Genomic DNA, 15,644 nt, shown 5'->3' with positions numbered 1-15,644 from the left:
AAATATCTTGACCAGCTCACAGCTAGACGCTTGTCATCATCCGTATACCTGCGAGTTTGTCAAAACAATTTAGCGCCGTTTTTCCCTTGTTTGCATTATGTAGCAACTCACCCAAGGCTTAACCTTACCAAAACTGCTAGCCATCATCACCAATCAATTTTTCCTTCATAATCACGCATAATGTCCGTCCGTGCATGTGCGTGCGTGTGTATGCGTGCGTACATGTGTTTGTACAATGTTTCCTTGTTCTCGAAGTGTCGCGCCTACTTCCCTACATTAGAGACAACAAGGCAAAGCAAACAAACATAGTAAGATAAGTGATGCCGTTACAAGAACATTGTTAATTCTCCGGACGCGCGTTAGCGGTAATTTAAGAGAAGGAAGAAGAAAAGAAAAGAGAACAAGTTATACAAAATTCGAGAGAAGTGCGGAGAAAAGGGCTTTGCGGCATTGTACGTTTTCCAGGACATCAATATGACGTAAACAAAAACAGCGGACCCTTTTTATACGGTATCCCCGAAAGTGCATGCTTCGAGTACGCGTTGCAACAAGAACTCAGAAGCAATAAACAGGCAGAAAAAAAGAACGGCACAGAAACTATAACAAGATGCATACCTGAACCACTTTACGGGGTGCAGGAAACACAAACACACAAACAAAAGAACAAGGAATAGCAGAAAGATCCAAAAGCGCACTGACCCGAAAAACCGCCAAGCAAAGCCGCGTTTAATTGCGAGCGTTGTTCCGCCGTCACCGTGCGGCGATTAACTCAACGCCGGGAAAGCTGCTAATTTCTAGCATTCGCAGAGGGCCGAGCGCTCCTTTCTGCGTGTCTAGCCCGCGGCGAAATTTCGTTACCGCTTCGTAAGCACTCCTCGCGCTCTCCTTCTCTCATCTGAACTTCCATGGAAAGGTGCGCGCGTTCATAACCTCATGCTCCAGAGCACACACGTTGCAAGCCTCGCGCTTTGTTGCACCAGTGCTTCCGTTGCGTACAGGTTCGGCCAATCCCCTGCGCACTGAGCATATTACTTGCATACAGAACACGCCTCCTTATTGATAGCTTGCACGTGACGTCATGCACATCAGTCCTTCATGTGCTGGTAGTTCAACATGGTCGCTTTGATGACGTCAAGGCAGCACTATTACAAGGCCGTTCACATGCAAGCGTGAGAAATGACACATTATTCAAAGTACACACACAACACACAACAGGCACAAGGATCCCACAGATAAACGAGCCGAATAATTCTTTGTTCACGAAATTTCTGTGACCGTGACGAGACTAAGTCGTTCCTATAACGTCACTGAGATAATAGTCCGAGTTATATGCCCTCTCTGTGCACTCCGGCATCACCGCAGGTTCCGATCCGCGGCAGGGACTCTAACTCGCATACTTACATGATTCGCTACGTTTTCCCATAGCGATACAGACAGCCATGTTAACTGTGACATCGTTACGACGTTTCGTCCCTTTTCATTTGAAAACCACTCGTGTGTGGCGGTGGAACATACTAAAACGTGACACCGATGCCGGTGTAACGTTTTCAGGAACAGTGCGAGAACAACAAAAGAATCCGTATGCGATGTACTCAGAGCATAAACGAGACATGGAAAACGTATCTCGCCATGTTGGTACTTCCACATGATGGTTTCTGTGAGGCTAGTGCGAGCCATCTATATTGCAGATTTATGAAGAAATCAAATACGAAAAACTTATTTTAAAGCAAAACGCGCTCTCTTATTGACTTTCCGTTTGCCATCTCTGGTATTTGTATGACGTTCACATGATATGAGACTGCGAGCCGAGTGTTAGACCTTTGGCAACCGAATAATTATCGATGCAAGGTCGGGCCCTACAGTTATCGTTTCCGAAAGCTGTTCTATCTTGCAATGTAATTTTTGCATTTCATTGGTCTGTGACTTTAAAGTATTCATTGATTCAAACACGAAATGACCTGCTTTTTTAGTATAACGACTGATTTATGCGCGGCTGCTCAAGATAACCACGTCATGCGCGTACAAATCTGGTCTCTATGATTTACTTATGTTGAATGTGTATTTGAAGAAAGAAGTCATGATGAGAGGAGAGCTCACACTGAGTTTGTCGAAACGAACGTCTGCCTGACATTGACGCGTTTTCCTCCTGTTTGAGTCATTGATTGATTGATTTGTGGGGTTTAACGTCCCAAAACCACCATATGATTATGAGAGACGCCTGTTTGAGTCATTAAACACATGGTTATGTTGCAATTTACCGACGAAGACACCTTTATTTAACATCTTATCTCTGATCTACGCATTCTAATGAAAATCAGGCCGATTTGACCCTAACTGAAATCAGTGAAAATGAAAGCACGTGCCTTGGCCCAATATCGTCTTGCTTCGCTCCGTGAGAACTGCGTGCATGCAGCGTCACGCCAGAGCATACCAGTCATTTATGCAGAGCACGCCCGCACCTAGTAGGCACTCGGAAAAGCAGCCGGATGCTGCGATGAAAATGGCGTCGCGACAGCCTTAAATTTCGACACCGCCCCCGAACGCCGCAGCGCAGCGAACCCAGTCGCAAACGGCGCTTGAAACTATTCATTTGTCAGCGCATTCACTTATTTGCTGCAACTTATTTGCTCTAACTAGATATTACAGAATACCTTGTTTGTCAGGCGACTGTAAATCAAATGTGTAAAAGGGACGTTCTTGTTTTTTTTTTTGTGGGCGCGCAGTACGAAGGCAGCATAGAGCGAAATGATGACATTTACAGCTCTCTGTGTTTTAATTGCCAGGTAATTATTCTTATTGTCCTCTATTGCATTGCCTGCGAAGGCGTACTTCCTTACAGGCACCAGTATGATTAAGATAACCTGGTTTATTAAACACTGTGGCATGCTTTGTTACATGCCCTACGGGCTGCTCACTTTGTACATGACTTTGTTCTACAAAACACTAGATAATTAGAAGTGCCATGCCATGCGCGCCCACAATATAACTTCTCCAACACGTATTAAAGAACCCATCCCGCTTTTTTTCGTTCATGGATGAACTAAATAGCTTGTAAGAAGACAATCACAGGAAATGGGCACATCTGTACGTGGTGCCATCTCATGACGGCAGCAATGGCGTTCTGCCATAACTTAATGTGAAATAGGCAAAAAAAAATCATATCTGACGATAGAAGGTAGTTACCACAAAGGACTCCCGGTTTCATACATCATACACCAACTGGAATCTCTTCGCGAAATTTCAGAATCGCACTACGGAGCGTGGGGCTTCCCGGGACGGTTAAACACGTGTGGCAGCATTGTAACGTATAAATATAAATACTCAGGAAGCAACGTGAGCTGTAGTGCGACACTGCAGTTTCACCAGAATCTCCCAGTGTGTTCTTGCTGCATAGAACCGGGAACCGTTTTCGGTAACTACCTTGTTATGTTGGATATGAATTTTTATCGCGTAATTTTTATTCAGTTACGAGTGGTTGACACTTCCCCTGGCAAGAGATGGAGCTACGCGCACGTGTCGCCAAGTCCTAGTCATGTTATGTGCTGTTCTTAAAAATGCCCATGAACAGCTCACCGCGGGATGCCCTTATTCAGTTTCCCACAACTGCAGCTGAGCGACAGCTGGCCTGAAGGGAAAATTCAATGGCGACGGTATACTAATGCACTAAATGTCGTAGAAGTGGAGAGCCCGCAATTAGTATACTTCATGAAAAAACAGCGCCACTGGAGCTACCCACGCATAGCTGAAATGGCTGTATTGCTAACACACGTTTTTTTTTAACTGACTTACCGCTGTAATATACGTAAATACGTAATATGCAGATTCTATATGTTCAATTTCGCCTGTTATACTGACTTGTGTGCCTTTCACAAAAAAAAATGCGTTCAATAGAAGCAAAATATTACAAATATGAGGAGTTTGACGTCCCTAAAACACCATTTGATTATGAGACCCCGTAGTAGAGGGCTCCGCAAATTTTCACTGCCTGATGTTCTTTAACGTGCCCTACTCTCGCACAGTACCCAAGCCTCTAGAATTTCGCCTCCACCGAAATGCGACGGCCGAGGCCGGGACCGACCCCGCGACCGAGTGTCTTAACTACTGTTCCACCGAAACGGACAGACAGAGAGACTCAGAATTAACTGTAGCAGTGATGAGCGAAATGCCGGAAGGTACTTGGCAGCCCTGTGCTAGAGCAGCTGACTGAATGGTATACATAAGACGAGATGAGTTATTGCTTTAAACATACACACCAATAAAAAAATAAAAAAAACAACCCTCGGAGCTTCCCGTAAAGAGCGTTAGCTAGCGAAGCGAGACGTGAGCCTCCAGTGTTTATGACGCACTGGTATATGTACTGAAGTGTTTTTTGTTGTATAACAAATGCATGCTTCAAACTTCGCTTTTCGTTAAATTTATGTTGTCGCGTGCCAGGGACGGACGTCTGGTATACAGAAGGTTGTAGGGCTCGCAAACGAAAATATTCTGTTCATTAGGCTACATTTCGCCCCACTGAAAGAAAACTGTGCAACTCGGCTGCGATGGCAGCAAGTGCTCCGCGGTCATCGAAGTACTATCGCCCGCTGTATTCAGCCGCATACAATTTTAAGGCCGCATAAAATATTCGAGATACGCCCGCAGAAGCAGCTAGTACATTCAAACAATCTGCGACTATCTCGTAACCATTGTGGGGGCCACAATCATCAGTTTAAGTTTCAGATTCACTTTACTTCCACATCAAGAAAGAGCTTACAGTGGTGTTCTGCGCAGTGGAGAAAAAAAAAACTTCTAAAATGTACTTGAAAGCAACAATTCATCATACATAGCATTTGACAGACGACAATACAGTAAATGTTCAGCATTCATGAGGGACATAGTTCCGTACATCAGAGCAAAACGTAGTAACAACAATAACAATCCACAACAAAATCCAGTACTTTCAATTTCATCATAAAAAAACATTTTGGTAAAAGTGAAAATATAGTCATCACGCCACGAGTGTTGAATGAAGTGAACAATTTATAATACAGATACAAGCTAAGCTTCATGCGAAAAATCACCAAGTACTTCTTACGTTCTTTCGTTTGCGATGCATTGTAGTTGCGACAGAAGGACAAAACAACAGAAAGTCATGTTCGAGTTACTACAATGGCTAGTTTAGTTAGTGTTAACTACATAAATTATGACAGTCTCTGCTCGGCAAAGCATTGTTTATAATTATCGACAAACGAATATTGAGTAGTAATAGAGGAGTAACTAAAGACTCTGTGCAGAAATATTTTAGAACATGCTTTTTTCTACAGAAAAAAAAAGAACGTTTTTTTTTCTGTTAACGTTAAAGCTCGAATATTCTGTTGATCGTTTTTTTTTTCAAGCAGCCCAAAAAATCAGTGTGCAGGCAATAAAGAAAACTACAACACTTAAGACGTCTCAAAACGACGATTTTATCAAGTAAGATAGGGTAAAGGGGAAACAGAAACCTCCAACTGGAAGACAGGAGTACGGAGCGGAAATGTTTTATAAACCAGGCTCTGCTTCAATAATGACGCTTTGCCGCAAATATATTTCAAGCGGAAATACAAAACCTAAAAAAAAGTACAGCAACAATTGCAATGCTACCTTATGCGAAATCTGGTCGAGGTTTAGTGCTAGGGCGACGGCAACTGTCTTTGAAGTTTTGGCTTCCCGCAAGCTATACGTCATAAATTATATATATATATATATATATAGGGGAGAGAAGTGTATACCTAAGGGCTCGTATTTCCGTGTTTTTAACACAATATAATGAGATATAACAGACAGTAACGCCAAGGAATGTACAGTGGAAGTTATTAGAACCAATGGAATGTAAATGAGAAGAAAAAAGAAAGAAAAGTTTGGCTTATAGATGGCGCTGACTGTAACTTCTACTTCTAAATTCACATATAACCCCAAAAAGTGGATGGAGGGACGGCCGCTGTGATAGCTCAGTGGTTAGAGCATCGAACGCGCTATTCGAAGGTCGTAGGTTCGATTCCTGCTCACAGCTGGTAATTTTTTCATCCACTTTTCTTTCTTCTTTCTTCTTATTTACATTCCATTGGTTCTAATAACTTCCACTGTACATTCCTTGGCATTACTGTCTGTTATATCTCATTATATTGTGTTAAAAACACGGAAATACGAGCCCTTAGGTATACACTTCTCTCCCTTATTTCATTGAACTAGGGTCTCGTACTGGCAGACTTGGTGTGTTTAGGTTGTATAAGAGGGACAATTAATCAGGTGCCCGCTCATAATAAGTTCACGTGCTACGTGACGCCAAACATGCGAATAAGAGTGTTTTCACACTCGTTGTTTGGCTTATAGATGGCGCTGACTGTCACTCCTACTTCTAAATTCACATATAACCCCAAAAATTGGATGAAGGGACAGCTGCTGTCTGTTATATCTCATTATATATATATATATATATATATATATATATATATATATATATATATATATATATATATATATACATATATATATATATATATATATATATATATATATATATATATATATTGTTATGGCGTTTATTAGCAGGCACACAGCTAGTATACACAATGGCGACAGTAACGGCCAAGCACGGACTCTCAGAGCGCGAGCGGCGTCCTTCTTGGGCAGACCCACTAGAGAACACTTGAGAGTTTGACCCCCTTCAGTGTTCGGCGGCTTCTCTACAAGTACCCCGGGGTCGAAGAGGGAGCCGCCTGGCGACCTAACAGCTTGTCACTACGAGCGGGTCATAGTAAGCCTTCAGGCGCTCCACGTTGACTATGTCACGCCCGCGACGGCGCATGTCCGAAGATTATTCAATTGCCTCGACAAGATAGTTGACTGGAGATGTGCGCTCGGTCACGCGGTAGGGACCTTCATATTTCGGGAGTAGTTTGGAAGAAAGGCCAGCTACAGAGGTTGGGATTGAGAGCCATACAAGGGAACCAGGAAGGAACGTGGGTTCAGAAGTGGCGGAGCCATCACGAATACTCTTCTGCTGCTCTTGCGTCGTAAATGTCTTGGCCAGCTCGCGACACTCTTCAGCAAGCCTGGCTGTCTCGGAAATAGGTGCACACTCAGATGGATCCGGCGTGTACGGGAGTATCGTGTCGATGGTGTGTGACGGGTGCCTTCCATATAGCAAGAAGAAAGGTGAAAAACCGGTCGTACTCTGAGGGGCGGTGTTGTAGGCGTAGGTGACGAAGGGCAGTATAGTATCCCGATTCGTGTGGTTGGCGGCGACGTACATCGAAAGCATGTCGCCGAGGGTGCGGTTAAAGCGTTCGGTCAGACCATTCGTCTGCGGGTGGTAAGCAGTTGTTTTGCGGTGGACAGAATGGCACTCCGTGAGAATGGCTTCGACGACTTCTGACAAGAAGACACCGCCTCGATCGCTGAGAAGCTCCTGAGGTGGACCGTGGCGCAGTATGATTCGATGCAGTAGGAAGGACGCAACATCACGCGCAGTAGCCGCAGGGATAGCGGCGGTTTCGGCGTATCGCGTTAAATGATCTACGGCGACGATGGCCCAGCGGTTACCAGCCGACGTCAGAGGAAGTGGTCCATACAAATCGATACCTATGCACCCAAACGGACGCTCAGGGCAAGGTAACGGTTGCAGACTGGCTGGCGACATGTGTGCTGACGGTTTGCGGCGTTGGCAAGCGAGGCAGGAGCGAACGAACTGCTGCACGTAGCGTACATCCCACGCCAGAAGTAGCGTTGTCGAATGCGATCGTAGGTTTTGAATACCCCAGAGTGCGCGCATTGCGGATCAGAATGAAAGGATTTAAATATCTCCGACCGCAGACTGCGGGGTATCACGAGTAACCACTGCCGGCCATCGGCGTCGTAATTGCGTCGGTGTAGAAGGCCATCACGGATGGCGAAATGGCGAGCTTGACGACGCAAGGCACGCGTGGATGGCGTTGCGGATGGATCAGAGAGCAAGTCGATGAGCGGGCCGATCCAATTATCCTTTCGCTGTTCGGTAGCGATGATGTCAACATCAATGGCAGAAACAACAGCCGAGGATACTGAGCAGAGCACATCACCTTCAGGCAGAGGGGAGCGCGAGAGGGCGTCGGCGTCAGCATGCTGGCGTCCGTTGCGGTACAGCACGCGGATGTCATAGTCTTGTAAGCGAAGAGCCCAACGGGCGAGACGGCCTGAGGGATCCTTCAATGATGAAAGCCAGCATTGTGCATGATGGTCGGTGACGACATCGAATGGGCGACCATAAAAATAATGGTCGAAACTTTGTAAGGGCCTAGACGATCGCCAGGCACTCTTTCTCCGTGACAGTGTAGTTTGTCTCGGCTCTCGTGAGCGTACGGCTTGCATATGCTACGACGTATTCAGGGAATCCGGGTTTGCGCTGCGCCAGGACAGCGCCGAGGCCTACACCCCTGGCGTCTGTATGCACCTCCGTCGGGGCCGTATGGTCGTAGTGGCGTAGAATGGGAGGAGACGTCAGCAAATGGCGGAGCTTCGCTAACGCGTCGTCGCACTCAGACGACCACGAATTGAGGGGCCCGTTACTTCCAAGGAGCTTTGTCAGCGGTGATATAATCGTAGCAAAGTTTCGTATTATTAGGAATTTGCTCTGTCGCTATGGTAGCGGTGGCGGAGAGCGGCGAGCAGTTGAGCGGACTTCGCTGAAGCCTTAGTCCGAAGACGAAGCAGGGAGGCAATCCGTTTTGAAAACAGCAACCAAAGGAGCGTTTACTGTAGCAGGTTGTTATTTGTACAGAGCCGGCCAGCACGACAACGTCTGCTGGGGCAAAATCTTCTAACATGGGGCCGGCACGGCCTTAAATAGCGTTTTGGGACTCTTCTGCAAGACCAGTTCCCCGGAACGGCACAGTGGCTCGGCCGAGGAGACGCAGCCATACCCGGAACTGCAAGGTGGTTCGGCGGAGGAAGCGACGTTATCCCCGGAACTGCACGGTTCTTCTGCGCGGAAGGCGGCACTGGGAGGGGGGGGGAGTCAGTTCGTCGGACAGGCGCTCGATCTCGTGAGACGTGCTCCCGAACGAGGAACATGTCTGTGGCACAACAGTATGAAGCGTCGGAAGTATGAGCACAGGCCCACGAAACTACGCAGTTCCTTGACGGACGCAAGTTTGAGGAATTCAGCCACGGCCCGAAGCTTGGCTGGGTCAGGAAGAATGCCATCCTTAGACATGACGTACCCTAGGATGGTAAGTTGCCGTGCTCCAAAGCGGCACTTCTTCAGATTTAGTTGCAAGCCGGCATTGCTCACACGTGCGAAAACTTCTTTCAGACGTTGGAGATGCGTGGAGAAATCTGGGGCGAACACAACAACGTCATCGAGGTAACACAAGCACGTGTGCCATTTCAAGTTGCGCGGAACGGTGTCCATGATGCGCTCAAAGGTCGCACGTGCATTACATAGACCAAACGGCATGACGTTGTATTCGTACAAGCCGTCGGGTGTGATGACCGCAGTCTTCGGTCGAGTGTCATCAGCCATGGGTACTTGCCAGTACCCCGAGTGCAGTGACGTTGAATTCGTACAAGCCGTCGGGTGCGATGAACGCAGTCTTCGGTCGAGTGTCATCAGCCATGGGTACTTGCCAGTACCCCGAGTGCAGATCGAGAGAAGAAAAAAAAATTACGGCATATTCACGGGGTGAATGATGATGAATGGGCGAAGCTCCGGAGGGATTCATCGGTAAACTGTGAATCTTCCGTGTAATTCGCCCAGTCGATCATCATGTAAAGACGTGAGAAACGCTGTGTGTGTATATACACAAATCAACTTTTATTTGTTCTTAGACGATGGATGGCTTGCGATGTCCCTTCATTATGACGACTTTATGGTCTGTGAAATGGAGAGGGGTTCCTGTATAAGATCTCGCGTCTTTCATCAACTACAAGTACCGCTTTCTAGTTTATAACATCTTGCATCTCATCATCAGCTACAAGTACCACCATCTAGTAAACACTACAAGAACTAAACGAGAGGTGGCTACATAGAGGAGACGGTACCGCCATCTAGTGAACACTGCAAGAACTAAACTAGAGGTGGCTACATACAGGGGACGGTACCGCCATCTAGTGAACACTGCAAGAACTAAACTAGAGGTGGCTACATACAGGCTACAGGGGACGCACAGCCCACGCCCTAAGCTTCGCCCCTAAAAAATTCGGCTCCCTGAAGGCTGTCAATTGCGTCATCGATGCGCGGCAGTGGGTAAAAATCCTTGCGAGTGATGTTATTGAGCCGTCTGAAGTCCACACAGAACCGCACAGAACCATCTTTCTTCGCAACAAGAACAACAGGAGACACCCATGGACTGTCCGAGGACCGAATAACGTCGCGTCTGAGCATATGATCAACCTGCTCGTTAATTTCCCGACGTTCAGCAGGCGACACGCGGTAGGGACATTGCCGTAATGGTGGATGGGCACCAGTGTCGATACGATGTGTAACAGCGGACGCGTGACCGAGAGAACTTCGCCCGACATCGAAAGAAAAATGATATTCTCGCAGCAGGTCCAGAAGCTGGGAATGCTGTACCGACGTAAGATTATCATCAATGTAGGGGCCAAATACATCAGGAGATGATGAATCATAAGTGGAAACAGCACTGACGGTACGCGAATTGGGACAACGCGAGTCATCAGGAATGTCCAGGATTTGTGCGTTATCCACTGGTTCCACTCTGCCAAAACATTCCCCTCGAACCAAGGTAACAGTGTACGGGGATGGGTTGGTCACAAAATAGCGGCGTTGCTCTGGGTGATTCGCACGGTCGCGAAAGGTACTAGCAACCCTTTCCTTCGGCAAGCACGGTCGGATGGCAAAACGAGTGCAATTGTGTCGGAGAGTCCAGCGCAGTAGACAGATACACCCATCGTCGAGCTTGGAGGCACTATGGTATCGTCTTTCACGAGAATCTTGCTCAGTTTTGAGGGATTGTCCTCCGGCGTTAAATGCGAGAAAAGTGAGAGTTCAATTTCGGCAGCGGCACAATGCATGACGGCGTCGTTGCGGGAGAGAAAATCCCACCCCTGGATGACGTCATGAGAGCATGCAGGAATGATGATGATTTGGCCGACATACAGAACGTCCTGAACGACAACGCGAGCTGTGCACTCTGCTGAAGGATGGATACGATGTGAACCGGCAGTACGAAGGGACAATCCAGAAATTGGCGTCGTCCCTTTTCGAAGCAAGCGGCAAAAGTTTTCGTCCATAACGGATACTGCAGCTCCAGTGTCAATAAGAGCAGATGCATGAACACCGTCCACAAGCACGTCTATGACATTAGATGGGCGGCTCTGAGGGCTTTCACATTGCAATAGCATCGCAGTCCTGGCCTCGGGGACTGCGACGACTAGTTTTCCCGCTCATGAGTAGCCGAGCTTCTCCTCATGGGGGACAGCGAACGACGTCGTGGAGACGGCGACCTTCGAGGAGATGGACCTGGACGAGACGGCGGTGGCATACACGGTGGTTCGTCGTAATAGGGACGGCTGAGGTGGCCAGCAACAGGCGAAGAAATTGGAGCCGGCAGTACGCGATGGCAATACCGGGCTACGTGACCGGCGTAACCGCAGGCAAATCAGATGGGCCGGTTGTCCGGTGTGCGCCATCGGTTCGCTGGGGTAGGTCTTGTCCATGACGCAAGAGCCGATGGACGGAACGGCGGCTGGAAAGGCTGCAGGGGGTGCTAAAGCTGAGTCTGAGAGGTCACGTCAACATACGTAGCTGGCATACCCGCTACAAAGGATGGAGGTCGTGCGGCAGCTTCGGCGTAAGTCAGTGGGGCGGGTGGTTGAACGACTGGAGGCAGCCTGGCGACCACTTGGGCATAACTTGGGGGCGCAGGGGCCGGAAGCTGTTGTGGTTGGTACGCAGGCATGACCTCCGCTATTTCCTGCTCAATTGCTCGGCGGATGGGTGGAAGAATGGTAGTGGCCGATTGTTGAGCAGCCGGTGGGTGGGCAAAGGGCAGGAGAGAGAACTGCCGCGCGATTTACTCACGTATGAAGGACTGGAGGTCTGCTAGCAGCACCACCTGATCACAGCTCGCCTCCTAGCCTGCAAGCCCTGCATCCCGTGGTGTGGAGCGACGGGTCATCGAACGCTGCCGGCGGAGCTCCTCGTAGCTCTGGCACAGCGTAATGACCTCAGCTACTGTGCCTGTGTTTTTGGCAAGCAGCATCGTGAAGGCATCATCGTCAATGCCCTTCATGACGTTCCGGATCTTGTCCGATTCGGACATGCTGTCGTTGGATTTCTTGCACAGGTCCAGGACATCTTCTATGTAACTGGTAAATGATTCACCGGCCTGCTGAGCGCGTTCGCGTAAGCGCTGCTCGGCTTGCAGCTTAAGGCAGGGCGGCCAAAAACGTTGGTGATAGCGGTCTTGAAATCGGGCCAGGTTGCGAAATCAGACGCGTGGTTGTTGTACCACAAGCTTGCAACGCCCGCAAGGTAGAACACCAAGTTTGTCAACTTGCCGTCCTCTTCTCATTTGTTGGGGACGCTCACGCGCTCTTAAATGGCGAGCCAGTCCTCCACGTCAGTGCCATCGGCGCCCGTTAAGATGGGTGAACCTCGGATCCTGGGGACACCGGGACAAGGGGGTGATTAGGGAGGAGGCGTTTGCTGAGAGGCGTCGTGGGACATGGTAGATTGCAGGGTACTTGAGCGCAGTTCCAAGGGCATCGAAGGGGATCGTAGCACTCTTCACCTATTTGTTATGGCGTTTATTAGCAGGCACACAGCGAGTATACACAATGGCGAAAGTAACGGCGAAGCACGGACACTCAGCGCAAGCGGCGTCCTTTTTGGGTAGACCCACTAGAGAACACTTGAGAGTTTGACCCCCTTCAGTGTTCGGCGGCTTCTCTACAATATATATATATATATATATATATATATATATATATATATATATATATATATATATATATATATATATATATATATACATGAGATCTAACAGACAGTAATGCCAAGGAATGTACAGGGGAAGTTATTAGAACCAATGGAATGTAAATAAGAAGAAAGAAAAGAGGATGACAAAATAACCAGCCGTGGTTAATTTTTCATCCACTTTTCTTTCTTCTTATTTACATTCCATTGGTTCTAATAACTTCCCCTGTACATTCCTTGGCATTACTGTCAGACAGATCTCATTATTATCGTGTTAAAACACGGAAAAACGAGCCCTTAGGTATACACTTCTTTCCCTTATTTCATTAAACGAGGGCTTCGTACTGGCAGATTTGGTGTCATTAGGTTGTATACGAGGGACTATTAATCAGCTGTCCGCTCATAATAAGTTCACGTGCTACGTGACGCCAAACATGCGCATTAAAGAGTGTTTTCACACTCGTCGCTTGGCTTATAGATGGCGCTGACTGTCACTCCTACTTTTAAATTCACATATAAACCAAAAAAAAGTGGATGGAGGGAAGGCCGCTGTGGTAGCTCAGTGGTTAGAGCATCGAACGCGTTATTCGAAGGTCGTAGGTTCGATTCCTGCTCACGGCTGGTTATCTTTTCATCCACTTTTCTTTCTTTCTTCTTATTTACATTCCATTGGTTCTAATAACTTCCCCTGTACCCTGTACATTCCTTGGCATTACTGTCTGTTAGATCACTTTAATATTGTGTTACAACACGGCAAAACGAGCCCTTAGGTATACACTTCTTTCACTTATTATATATATATATATATATGTATATATATATATATAAACCAAATTGTAATGTAAATATAAAGAAAAGTGGGTGAAAAGAGAACTTGCCGTAAGCAGGATCCGAATCTGCGACCTTCGAATGACGTGTTCGATGCTCTACCACTGAGCTACCACGACAGCTATCCCCCCAGCCACTTTATAGGGTTTATATGTGAATTAAACGTGGGAGTGCCGGTCAGCGCCAACAGTAGACATGGCGGCGAGCGTGGCACACACTTTTTGAGCCTGTTTGGCGTCACGTAGCACGTGAACTTGTTACGAGTGGGCAGCTGACTAATAGTCCCTCGTATACAACCCAATGTCACTGTCTGCCAGTACGAGACCCTCGTTAATGAATTAAGGAAAGAAGTGTATACCTAAGGGCTCGTTTTTCCGTGTTTTCTGTTAGATCTCATTAATATTGTGTAAAAACACGGAAAAACGAGCCCTTAGGTATACACTTCTTTCCTTAATTCATTAACGAGGGTCTCGTACTGGCAGACTTAGTGCCTTTGGGTTGTATACGAGGGAATATTAGTCAGCTGCCCACTCGTAACAAGTTCACGTGCTACGTGACGCCAAACAGGCTCAAAAAGTGTGTGCCACGCTCGCCGCCATGTCTACTGTTGGCGCTGACCGGCACTCCCACGTTTAATTCACATATAAACCCTATAAAGTGGCTGGGGGGATAGCTGTCGTGGTAGCTCAGTGGTAGAGCATCGAACGCGTCATTCGAAGGTCGCAGATTCGGATCCTGCCCACGGCAAGTTCTCTTTTCACCAACTTTTCATTTCTTCATATTTACATTACAATTTGGTCTAATATCTTCCCCTATACTCTCCTTGGTATTATTGTCAGTTAGATCTCATTATATACATATATATATATATATATATATGTATATATATATATATATATATATATATATATATATATATATATATATATATATATATATATATATATATATATATATATATATATATATATATATATATATATATATATATATATATATATATATATATATATATATATATATATATATATATATATATATATATATTTGCCGTGACTGGTTGTTATTTTACTCTTCTGTCACGCTTGAATAAGCTTATAAGCTGAAATGTCTTAGCTAGGCTCCAAATCCACTGCTCCCACTTATTTATACTTTGATATCTAGCTTAATTGCAAGCGTTACCTTTTTAATGCGTGTAGTCTTTTTTCACGCGTTGATTTTGCCACCTTTGGCTTCACTACGAAAATCACTCATGAGTAGAGCGGCCAAAAGTGTCAAGTATTAGTTAAAACCTTCTATTTTTATCTTCTGCATTTATTTTTTTTTATTTCCATGAGGTGGCCATCACACTGGCCCTCGCCGACCTCGGGTGCAAGAACATGCTGAGTGATTCCTGGACCGTGGTGCGGTACTACGCCAGAGGCAGCGTATATGTGACAGCAGTGCGGGTGCTGCGCGTGGTGAATCTAGCGGGCAGAGCAGTAACAATCAAGTGGTTCTCGGCTCATCATCATCATCAGCCTGACTACGTCCACTGCAGGACAAAGGCCTCTCCCATGTTCCGCCAGTTAACCCGGTCCTGTGCTTGCTGCTGCCAATTTACACCCGCAAACTTCTTAATCTCATCTGCCCACCTAACCTTCTGTCTCCCCCTAACCCGCTTCCCTTCTCTGGGAATCCAGTTAGTTACCCTTAATGACCAGCGGTTATCCTGTCTACGCGCTACATGCCCGGCCCATGTCCATTTCCTCTTCTTTATTTCAACTATGATATCCTTAACCCCCGTTTGTCCCCTAATCCACTCTGCTCTCCTCTTGTCTCTTAAGCTTACACCTACCATTTTTCTTTCCATTGCTCGCTGCGTCGTCCTCAATTTAAGCTG

The 15,644-nt window shown here is 46.7% G+C and overlaps 1 non-coding gene across 1 annotated transcript; it reads left to right on the top strand.

Annotated features, from left to right (window-relative positions):
* The first annotated feature begins 5,955 nt into the window (after positions 1-5,955).
* On the top strand, positions 5,956-6,028 carry TRNAA-CGC (transfer RNA alanine (anticodon CGC)). Its single transcript has one exon. It is a non-coding gene; the product is annotated as a tRNA-Ala (tRNA).
* Positions 6,029-15,644: the final 9,616 nt, after the last annotated feature.

The sequence above is a fragment of the Rhipicephalus microplus genome, chromosome 1 (genome assembly GCF_043290135.1).
Source record: "Rhipicephalus microplus isolate Deutch F79 chromosome 1, USDA_Rmic, whole genome shotgun sequence".
In the NCBI taxonomy this organism is placed as follows: Eukaryota; Metazoa; Arthropoda; class Arachnida; order Ixodida; family Ixodidae; genus Rhipicephalus; species Rhipicephalus microplus.
This window is presented reverse-complemented; position numbering and strand designations above follow the sequence as displayed.